This window comes from Pan paniscus, chromosome 7, assembly GCF_029289425.2.
Source record: "Pan paniscus chromosome 7, NHGRI_mPanPan1-v2.0_pri, whole genome shotgun sequence".
Taxonomy (NCBI): Eukaryota; Metazoa; Chordata; class Mammalia; order Primates; family Hominidae; genus Pan; species Pan paniscus.
The window spans coordinates 58,572,217-58,596,101 of NC_073256.2; the positions used below are offsets into that span (position 1 = coordinate 58,572,217).

General features: G+C 39.6%; 1 long non-coding RNA gene across 2 annotated transcripts in view; it reads left to right on the forward strand.

Moving 5' to 3' along the window:
- The window catches only part of LOC134730873 (uncharacterized), a 69,459-nt gene that overhangs the window by 13,185 nt on the left and 32,389 nt on the right, over nucleotides 1-23,885 (forward strand). For both annotated transcript variants that reach the window (XR_010112868.1, XR_010112867.1), the window contains 2 exons: nucleotides 8,670-8,881; nucleotides 10,312-10,404. This is a non-coding gene — a long non-coding RNA (uncharacterized LOC134730873). The remainder of the gene's footprint in view (nucleotides 1-8,669; nucleotides 8,882-10,311; nucleotides 10,405-23,885) is intronic.

Below are 23,885 nucleotides of genomic sequence, written 5' to 3' on the forward strand. Positions count from 1 at the left end.
CCTCTGTCTCCCGGGTTCAAGTGAATTCTCCTGCCTCAGCCTCCCGAGTAGCTGGGATTATAGGCATGCGTCACCACGCCTGGCTAATTTTGTATTTTTAGCAGAGATGAAGTTTCTCCATGTTGGTCAGGCTGGTCTTGAACTCCCAACCTCAGGTGATCTACCCGCCTCTGCCTTCCAAAGTGCTGGGATTACAGGCATGAGCCACAGCACCCGGCCAATGATGTAATGTTTTAAAGTCATGTGACCTGCATCAGGCTGTCTACACCAGTGTTCATTAGTTAAGATAATAGATCACATACTGTAGTCAACAGCCTAGAGGAAATTCTCCATTAGAAGTGTTAGAAGATTGAATGAAATTATTTCTTTTGTGTTACCAGTTTTCTTATTCTGTAATTTGGATAAAGCATCATAATTGTCCATTAATTAAATCTTTAATGTAAGTAAACAGTTTTTCCTTTCAAGTAATTTTAAACATCCCTACGTTAAATTTTAATTTTATTATTCATTTTGTAAGCATTATATCAATAGTCATGAACACTTGCCAAAGTTTTTCTTCTCAAACATTGTTTTCACTGAATCCCTGAGTGTATCTGAAGATTTTGTGTTTCCCAATCATCAAGCTCAAACACCTTCCATCATGTTGCCTAACTTAATTCTTAAAATGCTACCAGTTCTCTTAAAATCTCTTAATATTTTACAAATCCTTTTACAGCTCTTAAAATGCAACAAATTCTCTTTAAGACAAGATTTTTAATTTACTCTTCTCTGCCAACATGTATTTAGCTCGATTCCAAGGTTTTACACATGCTGTTTCTTGCTAGAATTGACGTTTTCCCCTTTCTAATTTAAAGGCTACATAAACATTAACCCCCCCCAAGTCACTCATCCCCTTCTTGGTGAATACTTTTCCTTTTTTTTTTTTTTTTTTTTTTTTGAGACAGAGTCTCACTCTGCTGCCAGGCTGGAGTGCAGTGGCGTGATCTTGGTTCACTGCAACCTCTGCCTCCCGGGTTCAAGCGATTCTCCTGCCTCAGCCTCCGGAGTAGCTGGGACTACAGGCATGTGCCACCACGCCCAGCTAATTTTTGTCTCGTTCTGTCGCCCAGGCTGGAGTACAGTGGCGGGCTCTCGGCTCACTGCAACCTCCACCTCCCGGGTTCACGCCATTCTCCTGCCTCAGCCTCTCGAGTAGCTGGGACTACAGGCGCCTGCTACCACGCCGGCTAATTTTTTGAATTTTTAGTAGAGACGGGGTTTCACTGTGTTAGACAGGATGGTGTCTATCTCTTGACCTCGTAATCCACCCGCCTCGGCCTCCCAAAGTGCTGGGATTACAGGCGTGAGCCACCACACCCGGCCAATACTTTCTTAACTATAGTCTGTGTGGCTTACAGTCTAAGTCCTTCATGGTCTTCAGTTTCATTTATATGAAGGAGAAATTATGCAAGTTCTATGCCATATAGTTCTCAAGTTGGTTGTCATTTATTTAAGACAGATATCATATTTTAAATGTTTTTTCTCCCTGTAAATGGATAAGAATACTGTTGAGTGCATGATATTGTAAATCGTGGATGACTTATACAGTATTTTCTTAATTTGATGACATACACACTTAGCAATTACGTGGAGTTATTCTAATATGATGAAAAGGCTGGGATTCACTTTCCTTGAAATTGACAAGTGGCCATAGGAGGATGCTCCCATGAAGACCTGGCCCCATAGTTCAGGTGAGTGGGAAGATGCATACACGTACCACGCTTGTATGTCCAAACAACAGAAGAGGAAAAAGTCACCTCCCTAACTTCCAATGACATGATTTATAGAAGCCACCTGAAACTTGACACGAGTATGTCTGGAATAGTGGCACCAAGGCTCCAGCAGAACAATAAAGTGCTTGCCTCTCTTAAGCAAGCTGAATCCAAAAGTCCCAGAGAGGGAAATACAGGATTTCCCCTGGCGGTCAGCACAGTGAGTCAGCGTCTCCTGCACTAAACAATGGATGAATACACAGCCACTTAGAGACCTTTCATCTTTATCCTTTTTTAGCAAAGCATGTGCCTTCTTTTCATAGGTAGGATCACTGACGCCTCACGCTCTGCCCCCTCTTCACCATCATCTGTTAAACAGGAAATCTGCAACATTCTTTTCAGTAAACGGGAGGGGTCTGCTGTCAACCAAAATGAAGGCAAAAAGTTTTAACTCAGGCCAGTCTTTCTGAAGCTGGGTAAAATGATAAGGAAATGGAAAGTAACACCTGGAAGAACTGGTGATCTGCTCCAAAGACAGACATAATTCCTTATGAGTGAACTAAATTTTATCTGGAGGCCATGCCCTGGATTGCTTAAATGCCTGTTTACACAGGACATTTTAGACATGGTTATTCAAATAAAATATAAACCTAAAACCTGGAAATTCACCTCTTTAAAAGAAATGCATGGACCATAGTTTTCACATGAATTCTTCTATTTTTAAACCCAGCATACAAAAGAGGAGAAAATTATATTTTAAAATTCATACTTCTATGGACTCAATGCCATCATTCATCACTACTCAACAACAGCCGTGAAAACCTACCAATCCCAGCAGTGTCAGCCCAATGTCATGTACTCTACACTATTCTCATCAACATACAGAGAGGAGGAGAATAAGTTTAAGTCAGGGTATCTACCTTAAATGAATGACAGATGTTAAGTCTCACTTTCTTTTCTTTCTTTTTTTTTTTTTTCAGACAGAGTCTTGCTCTGTCACCCAGGATGGAGTGCAATGCCACGATCTCAGCTCACTGCAACCTCCACCTCTAGGGTTCAAGTGATTCTCCTGCCTCAGCCTCTTGAGTAGCTGGGATTACAGGTGCGCACCACCAAGCCCGGCTGATTTTTAATTTTTGGTAGAGACGGCGTTTCACCCTGTTGCTCAGGCTGGTCTCAAACTCCTGACCTCATGATCCATCTGCTTCAGCCTCCCGAAGTGCTGGGATTACAGGCGTGAGCCACCACGTGTATGTCTCACTTTCTATGTTACAACATGGCACTCTTCTTTTCTAGGAAAAGCTGAAAATCTTGAGTATAATCCACGCAGGGACCGAATAAATGCTCCTGAACACCAGTCAAGGGCATCATCCCTAGGTCTGTTGGTTAAGAATTGTATTTGTCTGCTAGTGTCAAAAACCCCGAACTCAATGACTTAAGCAACATAGGGTTTGTTTATTTTTCTCATGGGAGATTGGTAGTCAAGTGCTGGTATGGAGGCTTCACAATTTCGTCACAAAGTGAGTATTGCTTTAGTTTTGTACTTTCCCTCCTTAGAGTATGACCTTTATCCTCACTCTCAAAAGGACCTCAAGAGCCATCATGCAAGGAAAAAAGGGAACATAGAAACACTTCATTATCTAGTTCATGACGTACTGGAAAAAAGTACGTCAGCTGCATTCATCTTATTTATTTATTTATTTGAGACAGGGTCCCGCTCTGTTGCCCAGGCTGGAGTGCGATGGCACGATCATGGCTCCCTGCAGCCTTGAGTTCCCGGGTTCAAGTGATCCTCCCACCTCAGTCTCTGCAATAGCTGGGCCTTCAGGCGGGGGGAGGGGGGGTGCGATGAGTACCTTTTAAAAAGCTTTTCTGGAAATCCTACTCAGTGGTTTCCTCTTTTACCTAAATGGCCAGAAAACAGTCACCTGGACACATCTCACTGCAAGCAAGGCTTGGAGAATATGATGTTAGGCCTCTTTAGAAATGAAAGGGAGGAAATAGATAATTTGCAGGCTACAGTTTCTGCTATGATAGAGAAGTGCACTGCAATGCCCATTCCTGCTCAGAAGCCTGTCTAGACAATGTAGTATCAAAAGCTCCTCTGTTTCCCCATGAAGTACTACTTAGTTAGCAGCTGGTTTCAAAATAATAATAGCTGCCATGCATGGAGCATCACTTCAACTTTATGTGTCCTATGTTTAATTTTGGCAATAATTATTCATTTATACAATACTTTTAACAATCATTAAGAAAATAAAATTCTCCTAGTGTTAAATGTGCATAAAAATATCTAGATCATGAAGTGTTTCTATGTTGCCTTATGTTCATTGTGCTATCCTGCATTATGTAGGAGTTTTTTGGTTTGTTTTTTGTTTTTTGAGATAGAGTTTTGCTCTGTCACCCAGGCCAGGGTGCCGTGGCATGATCTTGGCTCACTGCAACCTCAGCCTCCTGGGTTCAAGCAGTTCTCCTGCCTCAGCCTCCCGGGTAACTGGGATTACAGGCGTCCGCCACGGGGCCCGGCTAATTTTTGTATTTTTAGTAGAGACAGGGTCTCACCATCTTGGCCAGGCTGGTCTCAAACTGCTGACCTCGTGATCCACCCGCCTCGGGCTCCCAAAGTGCTGGGATTACATGCATGAGGATTTTCAGCAATGTTGAGTTACAAACTGCTTGGGCTAGCCAGAATTAACTCTTTCAAATAAAGTTCTACATTGAAACTTTCTAGGACTCTTCAATCTGTTAATCTAGGGACAGTTCCATTTCTTTGGATTTTTTGCCTATATAAAAAAAAAAAAAAAAAAGAAAAGATCCCTATAGCTCTGCCCAGTTAGATGTTAGTTATTTCTCTTTCAGAAATAGTGTCTAATGGCTTGCACCAACCCAGGGACATTTCAAATATCACAAAAATAGCATTGGACAACTTTTCTCAAGAGACTTCATTTCTGTTTTCCCTTGTCAAGTCACCTTTTTATATTCTTCATTTATGCCTTTAGGTCTTAAATGATATAGGCATTTTCTTCAGAATTTTCATTGTGATGTAAAGTAGTTAAGCCTTTCTTCCATCACCCATTAAGTGGAAAAACACATTTACTAGGAAGCATGTTGTAGGAATCATTTATTTTTGCTTCCACTTGAACTCATGTTGATGCGTAATACTTAGGGTTAGAAATGTAGAGCAGTCAGTTGCATTTAATTTCAGGAATCTCAACTTGCCCACTAATGTGTATCAAGTTAATCCTCATTATTAAGATTTCATATTTGTGAATTTCCCTACCAGCTAGAATGTATCTGTAACTCTTCAATCAATACCTGTAGAGCCGTTTGGTCATTTGCAGACATGCACAAGTGGGGAAAAACTGGGGTCTAACAAAGTGATATTCTGCTCTTATGTTCTGTACTCTCTATTAACAAGTGTCCTTTTTCCAGTCTGTTTAGAGCCACCTTTTCTGCATTTTTGTTCCTTTTGCTGGTAATTTTTCTGTTACCCTCACCCCTACAGGGTAGTGTTGTTCCGTCCTCCTAAGGGCAAGAAAGCTGACATTTCTCTTACAGAGAAAATATGTTGATAGGCAACTTTGTTCAAGAATGTATGTAGTGCTGCTGGCCAGGAGTTCAATGTTAATCATTCAACAATATATGTTAAATAATGTGTTTTTAAGCAGAGACACATGTAAAATAAGGTATATATTGATTTGTTGATGAAAATGTTGTGAGCAGAGGCTCGTGGGACCCTCACCCTACATTTCCCCTAAGAGCAGTGATTCAGTATTCACAAATTCAGTGTACCTGGTGACTTTATAGAACATAACTACCACAGATAACAATAATAAATAGTTTTCTGATTTAGGTGGCCCCTACATTAGACCTTTCACAATCAAACCAGAAGACGCAGACCTTTATTTTTCTTGATTTCATGCCTTCACGGTCTAACTACTTATGTTACGAAACTCAAGAGGTCATTATTCTCAGCTATAGAAAAAGAGCCCACAGAAAAAGGAGATTTTTCCAACAATCCTTTTTTGAATAATAAGATTGACAGAATGTAATTTTGTTCTCTTTTAGTGGGTGTTGGAGTCCGAATCTTTTTCATCATTTCTGTTTTCCAATTATTATCTACATGGAGCTGCTTTTCATAGAAAAACCGTCTCTTTCTAATAGCACGCATAGGTAACTCTGGTAGCCAAGGGTATCCAGTAATTCTAGCAGGTGGTGTCACTAGAAGCTGACCACCATACTACATTCTTCCTCTCTCTTTCTTTTCTTTTTTTTTTTTGAAATAGGGTCTTGCTCCATCACTTAGGCTAGAGTGCAGTGGCATGGTTACGGTTCACTTCAGCCTCGAACTCCTGGGCTCAAGCAATCCTCCTGCCTCAACCTCCCATGTAACTGGGACCACAGGTTCATGCCACCATGCCCAGCTAATTTTTTTACTTTTTGTAGGGATGAGGTCTCACTTTGTTGCCCAGGCTGGTCTCAAACTCTTGGCCTCAAGCAATTCCCCCGCCTCAGCCTCCAGAAGTTCTAGGATTACAGGTATGAGCCACTGTGCCTGCTACATTCTCTACCTTCTCTTCTTTATCTCTCTATCTCTCTTCCTTTTTTACACACACAGGAACCTACCCAAGGCTCCGCTCACTTAAGACCATTCAACACCACTAATTTATATAATGAAAATTTACCTAGTATTCATTGTGGACTATGTAAATAATTCTGGGAGATAAAAAAAAGTGACTGATTTCTCAGGAAATGTAGGGTCTGATGGAGCAGTAACCAAGAGCAATCAAGAAATATTTTTTAAAAAGAAAGAGAAAGGAAGAGAGAAAGAGAGAAGAAAAGGAAGGAAGAGATGAAAGAAGGAGGAAAGAAAGAAATAACGAAAGAAAGAGAAAGAAAGAGAGAGGAAGGAAGGAAGGAAGGAAAGAAGGAAGGAAGGAAGGAAGGAAAAGAAGAAGGGAGGGAGGGAGGGAGGAAGGAATGAAGGGAGGGAGGGGCCGGGCACGGTGGCTCACACCTGTAATCCCAGCAGTTTGAGAGGCTGAGGCAGGTGGATTGCTTGAGGCCAGGAGTTCAAGACCAGCCTAGCCAACATAGCAAAATCCTGTCTCTACTAAAATACAAAAATAAGCCAGTCGTGATGGTGGGTGCCTGTAATCCCAGCTACTCCGGAGGCTGAGGCAGGAGAATCGCTTGAACCGGGAGGCAGAGGTTGCAGTGAGCCAGGATCACGCCACTGCCTTCCAACTTGGGCGACAGAGCCAGACTCCATCAAAAAAAGAAAGAAAGAGAGAAAGAGAGAGAGAGAGAGAGAGATAGGAAAAAAGAAAGAGAAAGAGTACACTTATCTTTGAGCCCTTTTGCCATTTGCTTCTTACCTAGATAAAGCTGCAAGCCTGTGAGCAGCACTGCCTGCAAAATGATATAAGAGAGGGGTGTGTGCTTGCAACTTTGTGTGTTTGCATGTGTTTGTGTGTGAGAGCATGTATCCTCAGCTTTCAGTTTCTTGGCCCTGTACAAAAATATTCTAGACAAGGAAGTTCTTTTTAAAAACATATGAAGCAAGGCCTTCTGTGTGAGTTCATGGTTGCTGATTTCCACCTTAATTGGGAGTTGTTTCATGTTGCCTGGTGAACATTTTGCAAATGTCACAAGTTTCAGCTTTGTGTCTAAGATTGGTAAATCTCTATAATTTACCTAAAGTCACTGGTAATTTATCTTGTCTTCTACTGTGCTACTAAGAACTCAGGAGATGGCACTGAATTTATGGGAAGTATCAGACGATTAATTCTCAATGAGAATCTCAAATTCATCATATTCTTTTTTTCTGATTGTGCATAATGAGATTAACTTACCCACGTATAAGATAAGGAGAAGCTAAAGACTGGTGTGCAAAACTCTAGCATAGAGTGTTCAGGGGAGGAGTCATGCTTCTTTTGAGGATTTTCTGCCATCTTCCTTTACATTGTCTGTAGTACTCTGTTACGTGAAAAGGAGCCCTTAGACATTGCTCTCTTGAAAAATCATATAATAGCCTTGAATTTCATCCAACGTCTCTTTCGTAATTCTAAGAGTGCAGCTTTGCACAAAAGATAAAAGACAAAAGCAAAACAAAACTACAAGCAAAAAAAAAAAAAAAAAAAAAAAAGACAAAGGGAAACAGAAATGAGTCAACCAGATGTAGAAAAAGAGAGAAAACCTTGGCAACAGCTATAAAACTACCACAAAAAAACACATTATATTTCTATTCAACCTACTTCCAGAAGTTATTTAAGATACTTAAATTGCCCTATCTAATGCCTAAGTTGGTGCCTGACCTACAAAATTAAATGTTAAATAATTAAAATAATGAACAGAAAATGTAAAAAGTCATAACGAAAGGGAAGCAGTTATTAAGCCAGGAAATGTTGACTAAGGATATTTGCAAAAATTGAATGTCACAATTTAATTGTGAGTTTCTTGCAGCTGAAGCAAAAATTGAAAATCTGTAACATACAAATTCCTTATTACCCCATGAATTCTGAGGAAACCATTACATCAAGAGATTCCATATCCTCTTAGAGTTTGGTCTCATAATAAAAAGTCCATTGTGTGAATTATGACTAGAGACATCAGATTTTAATCAATGTGTGCCCTTCTCCTGCCTTCAACTATATAAACAGAGCACAACTACCTTTTGTTTGAGCATTTTTATTGGAAGGTGATAGTGATGAAGTCGCCATTGCAGTCCAGAGATGCAGGGTGCCAGGTCCCTTGACGGATCTCTGATCAGCTGACTGTATTAGTGTGGGGCAGTGCTTGGTTTCAGCTCACCCAGCTTTCCCAGCTTCCACTGGATCTGGTCCTTTTGCTTCTTTGGACCACAAATCAGGTGTATGTATGCAAATCTGAAGCAAAGTACCCTTATTTCTGTTGCAGGTCACTGACACTGTCAAGTTCAGAGGTGGTGAGAGACACAGATTGCAGGTATCTTTGTAAGTTCCAATTCGTCCCCCACACCAGGTTCAGCTTGTCTTCACTCTCCCCTGAGTCACTTCGAGTTTGGTTCTACTGATCTACAGGAAGCTTCTTCCCACCACTGAATTCAAGGGACAGTCTTCCCATATGTCTTTACCAGCTCTCGCAAATAAGTAAGGTCTAATTCCTATAAAAAATTTCTTATTCCATGTCATTCTTAGTAGTTTTGTTTGCCTGATTTGATACCTAAGTTGCTCCATCCAATGCCTAAGTTGGTGCCTGGAATTATGGTACTGTCATAACGTAAAACTAAAACATGGAGCATTCTCTTTGGGACTATACAGTGGGCAAAAACTGGAATGTCTTTGATAGTAGCCTTAAAGGATAGTAAGAAAATTGTCATTGAACACTGAATACAAAGAAATTTGTGTTATGTAATGGCAGAAATTTTACCAAAACTATGGTCTGTGGTAACATGGAAAACAGAAAATATGACTAATGAAATAGAAATGCCAATTAATTTATTTTAGCTACATATGATAAAGTATCAATAGATAAAGATAAGCTAAAATAAAGTACTACGTCTGTTTTTAAGCAGAAGTTTGAAGCAATATTCAGGAGTCAGGCCTTGATGGATTTGAAACTAAAACTATTTTTTCATTTCTAACTTCTCTACATGGAAAAAGACTCTCAAAGTAAGAAATAACCTCAGGGTAAAGAAAAAAAATCAAGAGTTTGGTTATAAGACCCTGTATTAAAACTTCAAAATGATTTAAGTACATGCCTCATAAACCCTTTCAACTAAACCAAAAGGTGTCTAAGAAATAAAAGGGTTTTGTCTTACAGCATCCAGATTCTCAGCCTAAGCCAGAAATGTGGAGGAATGGATTTTGTTTAATGGAATGAACCCTAACAAGATTTACAGAAAACCTATAAGACGTTTTACTATAATTATACTAGCAGAAGCATTCGATGCTTGGATTAAAAAGGATAGAGACAAAAACATCTTTGAACTCCTAACTTCCTGAAGGAAGCAATTAGAGAAAGTTACTCATCTGCAAAAAATAAGCCTTTTTTTTTTTGAGACAGTCTCGCTCTGTCGCCCAGGCTGGAGTGCATTGGCACCATCTCGGCTCACTGTAACCTCTGCCTCCCGGGTTCAAGCGATTCTCCTTCCTCAGTTTCCCAAGTGGCTGAGTTTATAGGTGTGAGCCACCGTGCCCCACTAATTTTTGGATTTTTAGTAGAGATAGGGTTTCACCATGGTCTTGAACTCCTGACCTCAGATCATCCGCCCACCTCGGCCTCCCAAAGTGCTAGGATTACAGGCGTGAGCCACTGCATCCGGCCTAAAATAAGCCATTTCTTATGAGAAAGAAGAGATATTTCAGAGCGCAGAGCTTAGAGTCCTGACAGCAGAACTAAGATCAACAAAAAAACAGATCCAAGGAGCATCTAATTAAGATATTAGTGATACATTTCTGATGAAATTTTGAAATTGCTGTGGACTAATGGCTGCTATATGTCCCCTATTTCTTTTCTTTTTCAATGAGAGTGTCTATTTTAATTAATTTTTGTTTTTATTTTTATATTTATATTTTAGAGACAGAGCCTGTCTATGTCATTCAGACTGGCCTCAAACTCCAGGGCTCAACAAAGCCTCCTGCCTCAACTTCCCCAGTAGCTGGGACTACAGGTATATGCTCAGCTTCAATTATTTTTGTATTAGTTTGCCAGGGCTGTTATAACAAAGTGCCACCAACTGGGTGGCTTAGACAACAGAAATTTATTGCTTCACAGTTCTGGAGGCTGGACGTCCAAAATCAAGGTGTTGGTAGAATTGGTTCCTTCTGAGGACTGTGAGGAAGGAATCTGTTCCAAGCCTCTCTCCTTGGCTTATGGATGACCATCTTCTCCCTGTTCCTCTTCAGATTGTCTCTCTTCTATGTATGTCTGTGTCAAAATTTCCCCTTTTTATAAGAATGCCAGGTGTATTGGATTAAAAGCCCACCCTACTCTAGTATGACCTCATCCTATTTACATATGCAATGACTCTACTTCCAAATAATTTCACATTCTGAGGTACTGGGGATTACTTCAACATATGAATTTCGAGGGGCACAATTTAACCAATAACAATTATTTTCCTGATCACTCTTGTATGTTGGGTGTGTGCACAGGAGCAGCTAACTTGTTTACAGGTTTTCAGACAGGAAGAAAATGTTCTTGAGGAATTGTACCCATAAACCTCTTCTACATCTGCATTTGATTTGTCTGAAGAGATCCTAGATTTCAAGATCACTGCATTGGGATAAAATTACAGGGATCTTAGAGGAGTGGTAAGTGTATTTTGCAGGTGGGAGGGATGTGAATTGTTGTGGACTGAGGAGGTGGATTCTGGCAGACTGTAACCAAGGAGAGCCACAGTATCCCATCCTGCATGATCTTCTGGACAGGACCTTGCCACTTCTCCATCAAAAGTTGTGGTCTCATTATCTTTCCCTTGAATCCTTGCTGACCTTAACAAACTCATTTGGCCAATAGAATGTGGGAGATATGACAGTCTAATATTGATGACTCAAACTCATGTAAGCATCATTACAGCCTCTGTCTGGATATCTTGGAGAATTTGTTCTTGGGGGATTCCTTTTTGGAATCCATTTGCCTTAGTGTGAAAAGCCCATGGAAAGACCATATTCACAAGCTCCACCTACATTTCCAGCCAATGCCAGCACGATCTTTCAGACACGTGAATGAGTTTATCTTGGGATATGCAACCAATTTGAGCTTTTAGATGACTGAAGCCCCTAACAACGCCTGCCTTCAAGCATTTGAAAAATTAGAATAGAAAACCACGTAGCTCAGCCCAGTTCCTCTCAGAACCACAACATTTACAAATAGTTTTAATGCATTACCATTCAAAATCTCACAGACGTGTGTGTGTGTGCGTGTGTGTGAGTGTGTGTGTGTATTGGTAAAAGAGATTTGAGGAAATGTTCAAGGATCATCTGAAAAAAAAAAGAAGAAAATGTATTAGCAAAGAAAATTTCGAAAACAAAAGTAACGATGGGGGATTTACTAGTAAATTGAAACATTTTCAAGCTACAATAGTCAAAATGCTGACACTGGCACAGAAAGAGAGACATTATAGCAGGAGAGGGAGAGAGAGAGAGAAAGAGAGAGAGAGAAAGAGAGGGAGGAGAACTCTATAGTTTACTTCAAGATGGAATAAAAGTTAACTATAATAAATACGTTATTTTCAGATAACTATACATTTAACTATAATTAGTGAAACCACAAAATAGAGTCTGTGGCTATAACCTTAGACATATCTACCATATTCTCTCTGCCAGGTTATACTAATAGCCTCCTATCTTGTTCTTTTGCTTCTATTTAGACCCACTTCCAAGCCATTTTTCCACCAAGCAGACAAAGTGAACATACCATCTTCTCGCTGGAAACTTTCCAAAAGTTCTAAAGTTGGAAATCCAAACTCCTCCTCATGATTTATAAAGAACCGTGGGATCTGGTCCTGTTATATTCCCAAGGTTGCATCCTGCATCACTTGCCATACTTGAGTCGGACTGGCCTTCTTTCTGTCATGGAACCCACCAAGCCTGCTCTCATTTCCAAGTCTTTGCACTCACCATTATTATCTCTCCTTGCAATGAGGCTTCCCCACACATGCCTAGGACTCTCTCTTTCTTATCATTTGGTTTCATTTCTAATGCCTCCTCCTGAAGTCTTCATCTGAAACTAAGTTTAAACATGCACTCCTCACATGCATGGGCACTCAATTTTCAATTGTCCTATTTTTTTTTTTCTTCATGAACCTATCACTATCTGAAACAGCTTGTTTATTTAATTAGTAGACCATTTATGTTGATTATTGTAAATCTGCTGTGACTAGATTGCAAACTCAACGAAGGTAGGAATTTTGGCTCCATCATTTTTACAACCCCAGCACCTAGATCAGTGTCGGCTATGTAATGGTCACTTGGTAGAAATTTCTAGAATCATTTTATGGTGAGGATATTATTTCCAATATACAAATTGAAGAAAATACAATCAGAAAGATTGATAAACTTGTCTGTAGACTTTAAAAAATCTATATTAAAAATTGAGAATAAAATTATAAGATAAACAATAAAGAAAAGTATTTGCAAAATGTCTTATAAAAGGACGTTAAAATAATAAAATTTCATTTTTATTTAGGTAGAAATCAGGTGTATGACTGTATGCTGTATGTGTAGAGGGGATATAAATATACTTCTAGAAGGAATGGGAAAGCCTTAAAAGTATTCATGCACTTTGACCCTACAATTCTACTTATATGAATTTTCCCTTGAGAAATTAATCAGATGTAAATGAAGATTTATAGACACCAAAGTTTACTGAAAAAGCTTTTATAAATTAACAATAGTTAATTTGACAATAAAGTGCTTGTTATTTTATAGCGTCTCCATTTAATTAAATGTAAGGCTGACACTTAAAGTCACGGTCACAGAAAAAATTCACATAGAATGAGTAAAAGAAACCAATATTTATATAACCCTAAAATAAAGAATGATATAAGCTATATATTGCGTAACATATGCTCCTAATTTTTAACAGCATATCCATATTTCTGTGCCTCTGTTTTCAGGCTTATGTGCACACAAAACCGACTAAAACAAAATACATCAACATGTTAACAGTTCTTATTTGAAGCTGGTAATATTGTGACTGGTTTATACTTTTTGTATTTTCTAAATTGTTTTTATAAACTTCTATCACCTTATAGTATTTTTTTTTTTTTTTTGAGACAGGATCTCACTCTGTCACCCAGGCTGGAGTACAGTGGCACAATCACAGCTCACTGAAGCCTCAACCTCCTGGGCTCAGGAGACCCTCCCTCTTTAGCCTTCCAAGTAGCTGGGACTACAGGCACACACCATCACACCTGGCTAACTTTTGTATTTTTTGTAGAGATAGGGTTTCACCATGTTGCCCAGGTTGGTATTGAACTCCTGGACTCAAAGTGATCCTCCCACCTTGGCCTCCCAAAGGGCTGAGATTACAGGCATGAGTTACTGTGCTTGGACATAATAACTTTGAAAAAGGAAACAAATGATATGAAAAATAATTATATATTATGCTCAGAAAATTAAGATTATTTATCTATGATTATGTAGTATATTGTGACGGAAATTGGAAGGTTTTGATTCTGGAAGCCTGAGTTTTGCCCACTGGAACAAACTTGATTTTTCTGCACAAGCACCCTCGATGATACTCAACACATCTGAGAGGCTGTATAGTTAGGAAACCAAAAGTAATATCAGTTCAAACTTAATTAAGCAGATGACATGATAAATTAGAGCATAAACTGCCACACTCATTTTAGGAGAACCTAAACTCAGATTTGAAAATGAAGTTATTTTCCAAGTCGTAGGAAAAATCACAGTTGTTTGGGAATATCCTATCTCATTCTTTAAGCAATGGGGACAGCTGAAAGTAAATGAATGGGATCTTTTTACCTGTTATATTTGGTTTAGTTGGCCTTCTCAATTCTTCTTGGATTAACTAGTTATTGTTATCATTTCAAATATAGACCTTTGCTATAAGAATCACACAAACATATTACATATTCCTCAAATGTGATACAAAATCAAATTTATAATAAAGGCTTTTATTCAGACATTATCTGAGTTTAGTTATACTACTAAATTCACCAAGTTCATGTGTTCATTGAGCAGATATTTGTATATCCAGGCTATCTTCTAGGTGTTGGGTGAACCAGGTAAATAAACTTTGCACTTTCAAATATTTATATATTGTATAAGGATAAGCAGATATACATATGATAAACATGCATATATAAACATTATAAATGTACGTATTTACTACATATGTAACGACTTAAACTGTTTCAGAGAGTGATAAATACTATGAATAAAAAAAACTGAATTATGCAATAAAGAGTTGGCTGTGGGGGAACCAACCACAAATCACTTGAAAAATATTTAAAATATATGTTACTCATCTCTCTAAATCCTGTTAGACTTTTTGTCTAATTTATGATTCTCCTTCCTCGACTGAATTTGTATATCTTCTCTCTCTTTTATAGAGCTGTTCTCTCTCTGTTCTGATAGGTCTAACACAGCTAGAAAATTCTGATTGAATTCTAAATTAATTTCCTGGGGCTGCCATATGAGTTATCAAAAAGTGGGTTGCATAAAACAATAGAAGTTGGTTTGTTTGTTTTTTGAGATGGAGTCTCACTCTGTCACCCAGGCTGGAGTGCAGTGGCACGATCTCAGCTCACTGCAACCTCCATGTCCTGGCTTAAAATGATTCTCCTGCCTCAACTTCCCAAGCAGCTGGAACTACAGACACACGCCACCATGCCCACTAATTTTTGTATTTTTAGTAGAGACGAGGTTTCACCATGTTGGCCAGGCTAGTCTTGAACTCCTGACCTCAAGTCATCTGCCACCTTGGTCTCCCAAAGTGCTGAGATTACAGGCATGAGCCACCATGCCCAGCAAGAAATTTATTTCTTCATAGAAATGTATTCTCCCTATTCTGGAAGCTGGAAGTTAGACATCAAGATAGCAGCAGGGCACGTTCTCTCTGAAGGCTCTTGGGGAGAAATTTTCCTTTACTTCTGCTAGTTGCTGGTGGTGGCTGGAAATTCCTGAAATTTCTTGGCTTACAGATGTATCACTCCAATACATGCCTTCACCTTCACATGGCCTTCTTCCCGGTGTGTCTGTGTCTAAAATTTCCCTCTTCTTTTAAGGATACCATTAACTCATTAGGGCCCATCCTAACCCAGTATGCCTTTAACTTGATTTGATTATATTTGCAAGGACTATTTCCAAATAAGGCCATATTCACAGACTTTGGAGGTTAGGATGCAAACTTATCTTTTTGGGGATACAATAATGGCCTCTATGGGAAGGGGCCATTAGAATGAGGATCTGACTAATGAGAAAAAGAAAGCCCAAGGCAGCCCTGGGGAAAAATACTTCCATGTAAAGGACAGTATAAAAATCCTAAAGATGTTAAGGTTAAGAGGCAGAAAGACCAATGTGACTAAAGGGGGTTGTGGGGGGACAGGGGGGTGGTGCGGGGGGTGGAGAGAGAGAGAAAGTAAGTCAGGCCATACAGGCCATATATGTGGGTAAGAACCAAATCACAGTGAGCTTTGTAAGCTGACATAAGAAGTTCTGATTTTATTTTATTCAACGTGAAGCTGAATAATTTTATTTGGAGAAAAGTTATTATCTATATTTTAAGGAAACCATCACACTTGTTGGCTGGGTGCTGTGGTTCACGCTTGTAATCCCAGCACTTTGGGAGGCTGCGGCTGGTGGATCACTTGAGGCCAGGAGTTCAAGACCAGCCTGGCCAACATGGTGAAATCCCCTTTCTACTAAAACCACAAACGTCAGCCAGACTTGGTAGCATGCACCTGTAATCCCAGCTACTGGGGTGGCTGAGGCAGGAGAACTGCTTGAACCTGGGAGGCAGAGGTTGCAGTGAGCCAAGATCGTGTGACTGCACTCCGACCTGGGCCACAGAGCAAGACTCTGTCTCAAAAATAAAATAAAATAAAAATAAAACAAAATAAGACACATTTGTGGTAGTTCACAGGAAAAACAGTGGAGCTAGAATGTGGTGGTAGCAGAAGAGTCAGTGGAGGAGAAAAATTTGGGGAAGCTGGTCCATCATTCAGAATTCGTGAAATGGAATGTGAGGTGGGAGGAAGAGGGGAAATGAGATGAGGGAAAGATGCCCAGGTGGGTATTGTTGCCATTAACTAAGACAAGATGGGCTGGGAGGGAAAGAAGATTGTGGACTATGGGGTGGAGTAGAGACTGAGTTGTGGTTTTTTGGTTGTTTTTGTTTTTCCTATGTCTATCTCCTCCATTGGTATAAATTCTTGAATGGAGAAAGTATACTGCTATGGTACAGAGTAAGCACTTGAAAAATATATGAAAAATGTATGTTATCCATCTGTCCAAAACCTGTTAGACTCTTCATTTAATTTACGACTTCCCTTCCTTCTTGACCCCATTTAAATGTTTTCTCTCTCTTTCATAGAGCTCTTCCTTCTTGGTTCTCTTGGGTTTAACACAGCTGGAAAATTATTTGCATGCATAAAGCCCACTTCCAAATGTCTCACACACAGGTGGTGGCTTTGTAGAAAAAGCAGGGACCTAGAGTCACAGGAACTGGGATAGCCATTCCATCTTAGCTATCTAATGTCCTACGCGATACTTAACTGCCCTACAGCTTAGTTATTTCTAGAATTTAACACGTTGCTGTGATAATTGCTTTAGATAATATATGGAGTATAATGTTGTGGCTAAAGCACACCATGAATCAGACATGGGAGAGGCAGAAGCCCCGACTAGGACAATGATTGGCGATGCAGCCGTTTGGTGAAAAGCCATCTGGCTTTGCATTCAGATAGACCCGAACAAAGACCAAGGCCCTGCGTATTCATTTATTAACTGAGCCTCAGTTTCCACAAATGTCTGACTACCTACCCACCTTGTGGGACTGCGGTGATGATTTGAAAAGTGTATGAAAGGTGCCTAGGACAGGGGAAACATGAAATGTTACCTTCCCTCCCTCTTTCCTCTGCCCACGTGTGGATCCCTGCTTGACAGGATGCTGGGTATTTATGGTAATCATCTATCTAGTGTTCAATTTCAGAGAGTAATTTTTCACACGAGCTCTTCTCCAGCGTTTCTAAAAAAGAAATGAATTCGGCCTCTCTTACTATCGCCAAAATAAAGATAATTGATAACTGAGAGGAATGCCAGGGGTATAAGAGCAAAGTTAGGAAAACCTCTTAACTGTTTCCTAAAATGATGAATGTGTGGTCTAAACCAGAGGTGGGAGTTGAAAAGTGAGATGTCTTCTTGCTCCCTGTAGTTCTCGGGAGGGTGGAGGGGGGTCTCTAAAAAACTAAGTCTTGAGTTGTGCTGCAGTCACTCAAGTCTCAGAGAAACAACAGCAAACTTCTGAAAGGGGGATTGGAGCTCTGCAGCATATCACTCTGATCCTTCTGCTACATCTCTTCTAAAAGATTGCACCCCTCTCAGCTCTAAAATGATCGGATGCCATGCTCATGGGATTTGGTTATAGGTAAAGGATCCAGCAACGAGGTCTTTCTCAAAATACCTGCTAAATAGATGCTGCCATCTGATGTGGTCTTTCATGGTTTTAGTGGCTCCTATGCAAGTAGAATATGATGAACTAAGCCTGAGATTTAGGCAGCATTCTGTTATTTCTTTTCTTTTCTTTTTTTAAAAGTATCTTTTGATATTAGTGACTTCCTGCCAGGAGTACAAAGAGGAAGGAAGGTGAGGGAGCCAGGACAGCCGATTCCGTTTTGACACAGCCTGGGCCTTTTGTGTAACCCCAGGGATTTGGGCCTCAGAAGCATGAAGGGCCAGTGGGCGCGTAACCTCGCAGCTGCTCATGGTACAGCCTCTGGCTGGGCTTCCTACTTCCCTCTGGACGAAGAGCTGGGGATGATCTGCAGCACACTCTGTGAACACAGAACCTGATTGGACAAGGGGAATGTCCGGGAACTCGGTGTTCTGAAGTGTCTTTAAGGTTAGAAAAACAGAATGTTGGTAATGAGCTGGGAATTGAAAAGAGAGAACCAGCCGCAGTTCAAGTGAGCAGAATTTGCCAGAATGCTGTGCATATTTCTTTGGAAAGTCAAAATAAGTGAGCTTCAGACTAGACACTTAGCAGACCCTCAACATATACTTTGTGATTAATGAATAAATGCTCTTTATTCATAAATTGCATGGTTTGTTGTGAAATCCATAAGGATCAATGGTTAAGCAACCAAGTAGAAATTGTCACCAGGAAGGAGAGTTGACTGTAGTTTCGTTGACTGCATGAAGCTGAAGCTCTGCAGTGTGTTAGGAGAGAAATAAGACTTGAATGCAAATACCTGCTCTAAAAAGCACCACTGAAAGTTATTCTCATAAGCACTGATTCTCTATCCTGTTGCAAAGTAGGTTTAACAGAAGGAAAGGCATTTGTCATCCAGAAAGAAGCAGGCAGGACGCTGGAGCTCTAAAGATGTACTTTGTCCACTATCCAGATTTGTAGGAGCTCAGCCTTTGGTTTGTTTAACCTAGGCTGGGGCACCAAAAATCAGCTTATGCCCCTCAGAAAAGTTCCTCAACTGTGCAGTCTAATCTGTTAAAAAAGGTTATGATGGTCGGTGGCTCACGCCTATAATCTCAGCACTTTGGGAGGCTGAGCCAAGAGGATCGCTTGAGCTCAGGAATTCAAAACTAGCTTGGTCAACATAGCAAGGCCCTATATTTATAATTTTTTTAAAGGTTATGGTTCCAAGTTTTTGCTATTGTAAATAGTGCTGCAATAAACATACTTGCACATGTGTCTTTATAGTAGAATGATTTATAATCCTTTGGGTATATACCCATTATTGTGATTGCTGGGTCAAATGGTATTTCTGGTTCTAGATCCCTGAGGAATCGCCATACAGTCTTCCACAATGGTTGAACTTATTTACACTTCTACTAACAGTGTAAAAGCATTTCTATTTCTCCACATCCTCTCCAGCATCTGTTGTTTCCTGACTTTCTAATAAATGCCCGTCAATGATAGACTGGATAAAGAAAATGTGGCACATATACTCCATGGAACACTGAGCAGCCATAAAAAAATGAGTTCATGTCCTTTGCAGGGAGGGACATGGATGAAGCTGGAAGCCATCATTCTCAGCAAACTAATAAAGGAACAGAAAACCAAGCATCGCATGTCCTCACTTATAAGGGAGAGTTGAACAATGAGAACACATGGACACAGGGAGGGGAACATCACACACCAGGGCCTGTCAGCGGGTGGGTGACAAGGAGAAGGAGAGCATCAGGACAAATACCTAATGCATGTGGAGCTTAAAACCTAGATGATGGGTTGATAGGTGCAGCAAACCACCATGGCATTTGTATATCTATGTAACAAACCTGCATGTTCTGCACATGTATCCCGGAACTTACAGTAAAATAAATAAAATTTTAAAAAAGGTTATGGTGGTTCCATTCTGTTTACAAAATCTACATGGTAGGACATATGGCATAGTTCAGTCAACATTTCAACTGAACCCATTTTAATCACTAGAGGGATTATTTAATGTGGGTAGTTTCTAAATAATTCTAAAGTAAAACTTAGAATGCAGTTAACTAGAATAACACTTAATGAGATTTGTGAGAGTATGTAGAATATTATACCTTGAGAAGAAAAATGACAAAAGATAACACAGTAAGTTGACATCAGGGACTTTTCATAAAGTAAAATTATGGGAAAATAAATGAAAGTCAGTACATGCTAATGGGCTCAGTAAATACTTATTTGATATTGTTCAGTGATCAATATCACTTATTTGATATTGTTCAGTGATCAATATCAAACACTTATTTGACATCAAACACTTATTTGACTCAAACTGGGAGCTCCGTTGACCCTTACCCCCACCTCTATCCAGATCACTAGACCCCATTGCATTTACTTCCAACGTTAATCAATGTTCAAAACAACTACAAAGTTCAGAGACTATGATCCATTTCCTCTGCATCTGAGACCTAAAATCCATAATATATCCTTTTTGAGTGCTAATCTATGAGTGATCCTGAAACACATTACTATACTAAAAGCTACGTTCTGTTCCTTCCCAGAACAGCCTTAACCCATTTAGACTGTCTAAAAACTTAGGTTTGACATAATCTAGCAGAAAACTAAGTTTCTCTCTAGAGGTACATGCTTAGATTTTATGCAGTTATATGAACTTGCCCGGCATTTTAGGTAGTCCTAATCGATATATCAAAAAATAGTAAATTAGCTGCAGGTCAGTTTTTCATGCCATGCCTTCTAAAACAGGTGGCTGTTGAGTAGGGAGTGTGGTTAGCTCTTGGGAGTGTATTTATCAACTTTTACCCAGAGCTACTCAGGACCTCACCCCATACCCAACAGCGCCACTAGTGTCCTTTGCCATTGTCCTGTTCTCACTACCTTGGTCCTCCAGCTTCCTTTTCATTATCCCTCTATAAATGGAAGAAGGGACACTTTGGGATGTTTGAAGGAGTGACTAACACGACTAATAAACATATATAGTATTTGTTTCTCTAGGAGACAGCAAAGTGGATGGAAGGCATTAGAAATAAAATTGAAACTTTATTTTATTAAGTAGAAGGACAAATACACAAAGAAAGACATGAATGAGTGTCCGTATGGTCTAAATTATTGAGACATTTTTATATGGTCCTACAATTTAGTTAAAGAGATATTTTTAAAACAACTCCAAAAATGATGGTCGTGTAGTGCTGGATTATCTATCAGTGCAGGGTAGTTTTGTTGAAGGTCTTACAGAAAATTGCCCAAAACAGCAGCAGCAACAACTCATTACGCAAAAGTTTATTGAAGAAAATGATAACTATCTCCCCTGCACAGCAGTGGAAAGGTCATTAAAATTATCTAGTTGAGAGGTGTTCAAACTGCACGTTATGGCCCGCTAGTGAGTTCTGAGATCGGTTCCATGGGCTGGGAGCAGTTTTTTGTAAAAAATGATACAATAGAATACAATAGAATGAAAAACAATACAGGGCATAAGGCTAGTAAATTTACTGCTTTTTGAAACTTGTGTTTCAGTTATAATATGTATCAATTATATTTGTGCCCTACACACACACACGCACACACAAATATCCTTTTTAAAACTTTTTAAATTTTTTTTCTTATACTTTAAGTTTTAGGGTACATGTGCACAACGTGCAGGTTTGTTACATATGTATACATGTGCCATGTTGGTGTGCTGCACCCATTAACTCGTCATTTAACATTAGGTATATCTCCTAATGCTATATCTCCCCCCTCCCCCCACCTCCCAGCAGGCCCCAGTATGTGATGTTCCCCTTCCTGTGTCCTTGTGTTCTCATTGTTCAATTCCCACCTATGAGTGAGAACATGCGGTGTTTGATTTTTTGTCCTTGCGGTAGTTTGCTGAGAATCATGGTTTCCAGCTTCATCCATGTCCTTACGAAGGGCATGAACTCATCCTTTTTTATGGCTGCATAGTATTCCATGGTGTATATGTGCCACATTTTCTTAATCCAGTCTATCATTGTTGGACATTTGGGTTGGTTCCAAGTCTTCGCTATTGTGAATAGTGCCGCAATAAACATATGTGTGCATGTGTCTTTATAGTAGCATGATTTATAATCCTTTGGGCATATACCCAGTAATGGCATGGCTGGGTCAAATGGTATTTCTAGTTCTAGATCCCTGAGGAATTGCCACACTGACTTCCACAATGGTTGAACTAGTTTACAGTCCCACCAACAGTGTAAAAGTGTTCCTATTTCTCCACATCCTCTCCAGCACCTGTTGTTTCCTGACTTTTTAATGAACACCATTTTAACTGGTGTGAGATGGTATCTCATTATGGTTTTGATTTGCATTTCTCTGATGGCCAGTGATGATGAGCATTTTTTCATGTGTTTTTTGGCTGCATAAATGTCTTCTTTTGAGAAGTGTCTGTTCATTTCCTTCGCCCACTTGTTGATGGGGTTGTTTGTTTTTTTTCTTGTAAATTTGTTTGAGTTCATTGTAGATTCTGGATATTAGCCCTTTGTCAGATGAGTAGGTTGCAAAAATTTTCTCCCATTCTGTGGGTTGCCTGTTCACTCTGATGGTAGTTTCTTTTGCTGTGCAGAAGCTCTTTAGTTTAATTAGATCCCATTTGTCAATTTTGGCTTTTGTTGCCATTGCTTTTGGTGTTTTAGACATGAAGTCCTTGCCCGTGCCTATGTCCTGAATGGTATTGCCTAGGTTTTCTTCTAGGGTTTTTATGGTTTTAGGTCTAACATTTAAGTTTTTAATCCATCTTGAATTAATTTTTGTATAAGGTGTAAGGAAGGGAACCACTTTCAGCTTTCTACATATGGCTAGCCAGTTTTCCCAGCACCATTTATTAAATAGGGAATCCTTTCCTCATTTCCTGTTTTTGTCAGGCTTGTCAAAGATCAGATAGTTGTAGATATGTGGCATTGTTTCTGAGGGCTCTGTTCTGTTCCATTAGTCTATATCTCTGTTTTGGTACCAGTACCATGCTGTTTTGGTTACTGTAGCCTTGTAGTATAGTTTGAAGTCAGGTAGTGTGATGCCTCCAGCTTTGTTCTTTTGGCTTAGGATTGACTTGGCAATGTGGGCTCTTTTTTGGTTCCATATGAACTTTAAAGTAGTTTTTTCCAATTCAGTGAAGAAAGTCATTGGTAGTTTGATGGGGATGGCATTGAATAAATAAATTACTTTGGGCAGAATGGCCATTTTCACGATGTTGATTCTTCCTACCCAGGAGCATGGAATGTTCTTCCATTTCTTTGTATCCTCTTTTATTTCATTGAGCAGTGGTTTGTAGTTCTCCTTGAAGAGGTCCTTCACATCCCTTGTAAGTTGGATTCCTGGGTATTTTATTCTCTGTGAAGCAATTGTGAATGGGAGTTCACTCATGATTTGGCTCTCTGTCTGTTATTGGTGTATAAGAATGCTTGTGATTTTTGCACACTGATTTTGTATCCTGAGACTTTGCTGAAGTTGTCTATCAGCTGAAGGAGATTTTGGGCTGAGACGATGGGGTTTTCTAGATATACAATCATGTCATCTGCAAACAGGGACAATTTGACTTCCTCTTTTCCTAATTGAATCCCTTTATTTCCTTCTCCTGCCTGATTGCCCTGGCCAGAACTTCCGACACTATGTTGAATAGGAGTGGTGAGAGAGGGCATCCCTGTCTTGTGCCAGTTTTCAATGGGAATGCTTCCAGTTTTTGCCCATTCAGTATAATATTGGCTGTGGGTTTGTCATAGATAGCTCTTATTATTTTGAAATACGTCCCATCAATACCTAATTTATTGAGAGTTTTTAGCATGAAGTGTTGTTGAATTTTGTCAAAGGCCTTTTCTGCATCTATTGAGATAATCATGTGGTTTTTGTCTTTGGTTCTGTTTATATGCTGGGTTACGTTTATTGATTTGCATATGTTGAACCAGCCTTGCATCCCAGGGATGAAGCCCACTTGATCATGGTGGATAAGCTTTTTGATGTGCTGCTGCATTTGGTTTGCCAGGATTTTATTGAGGA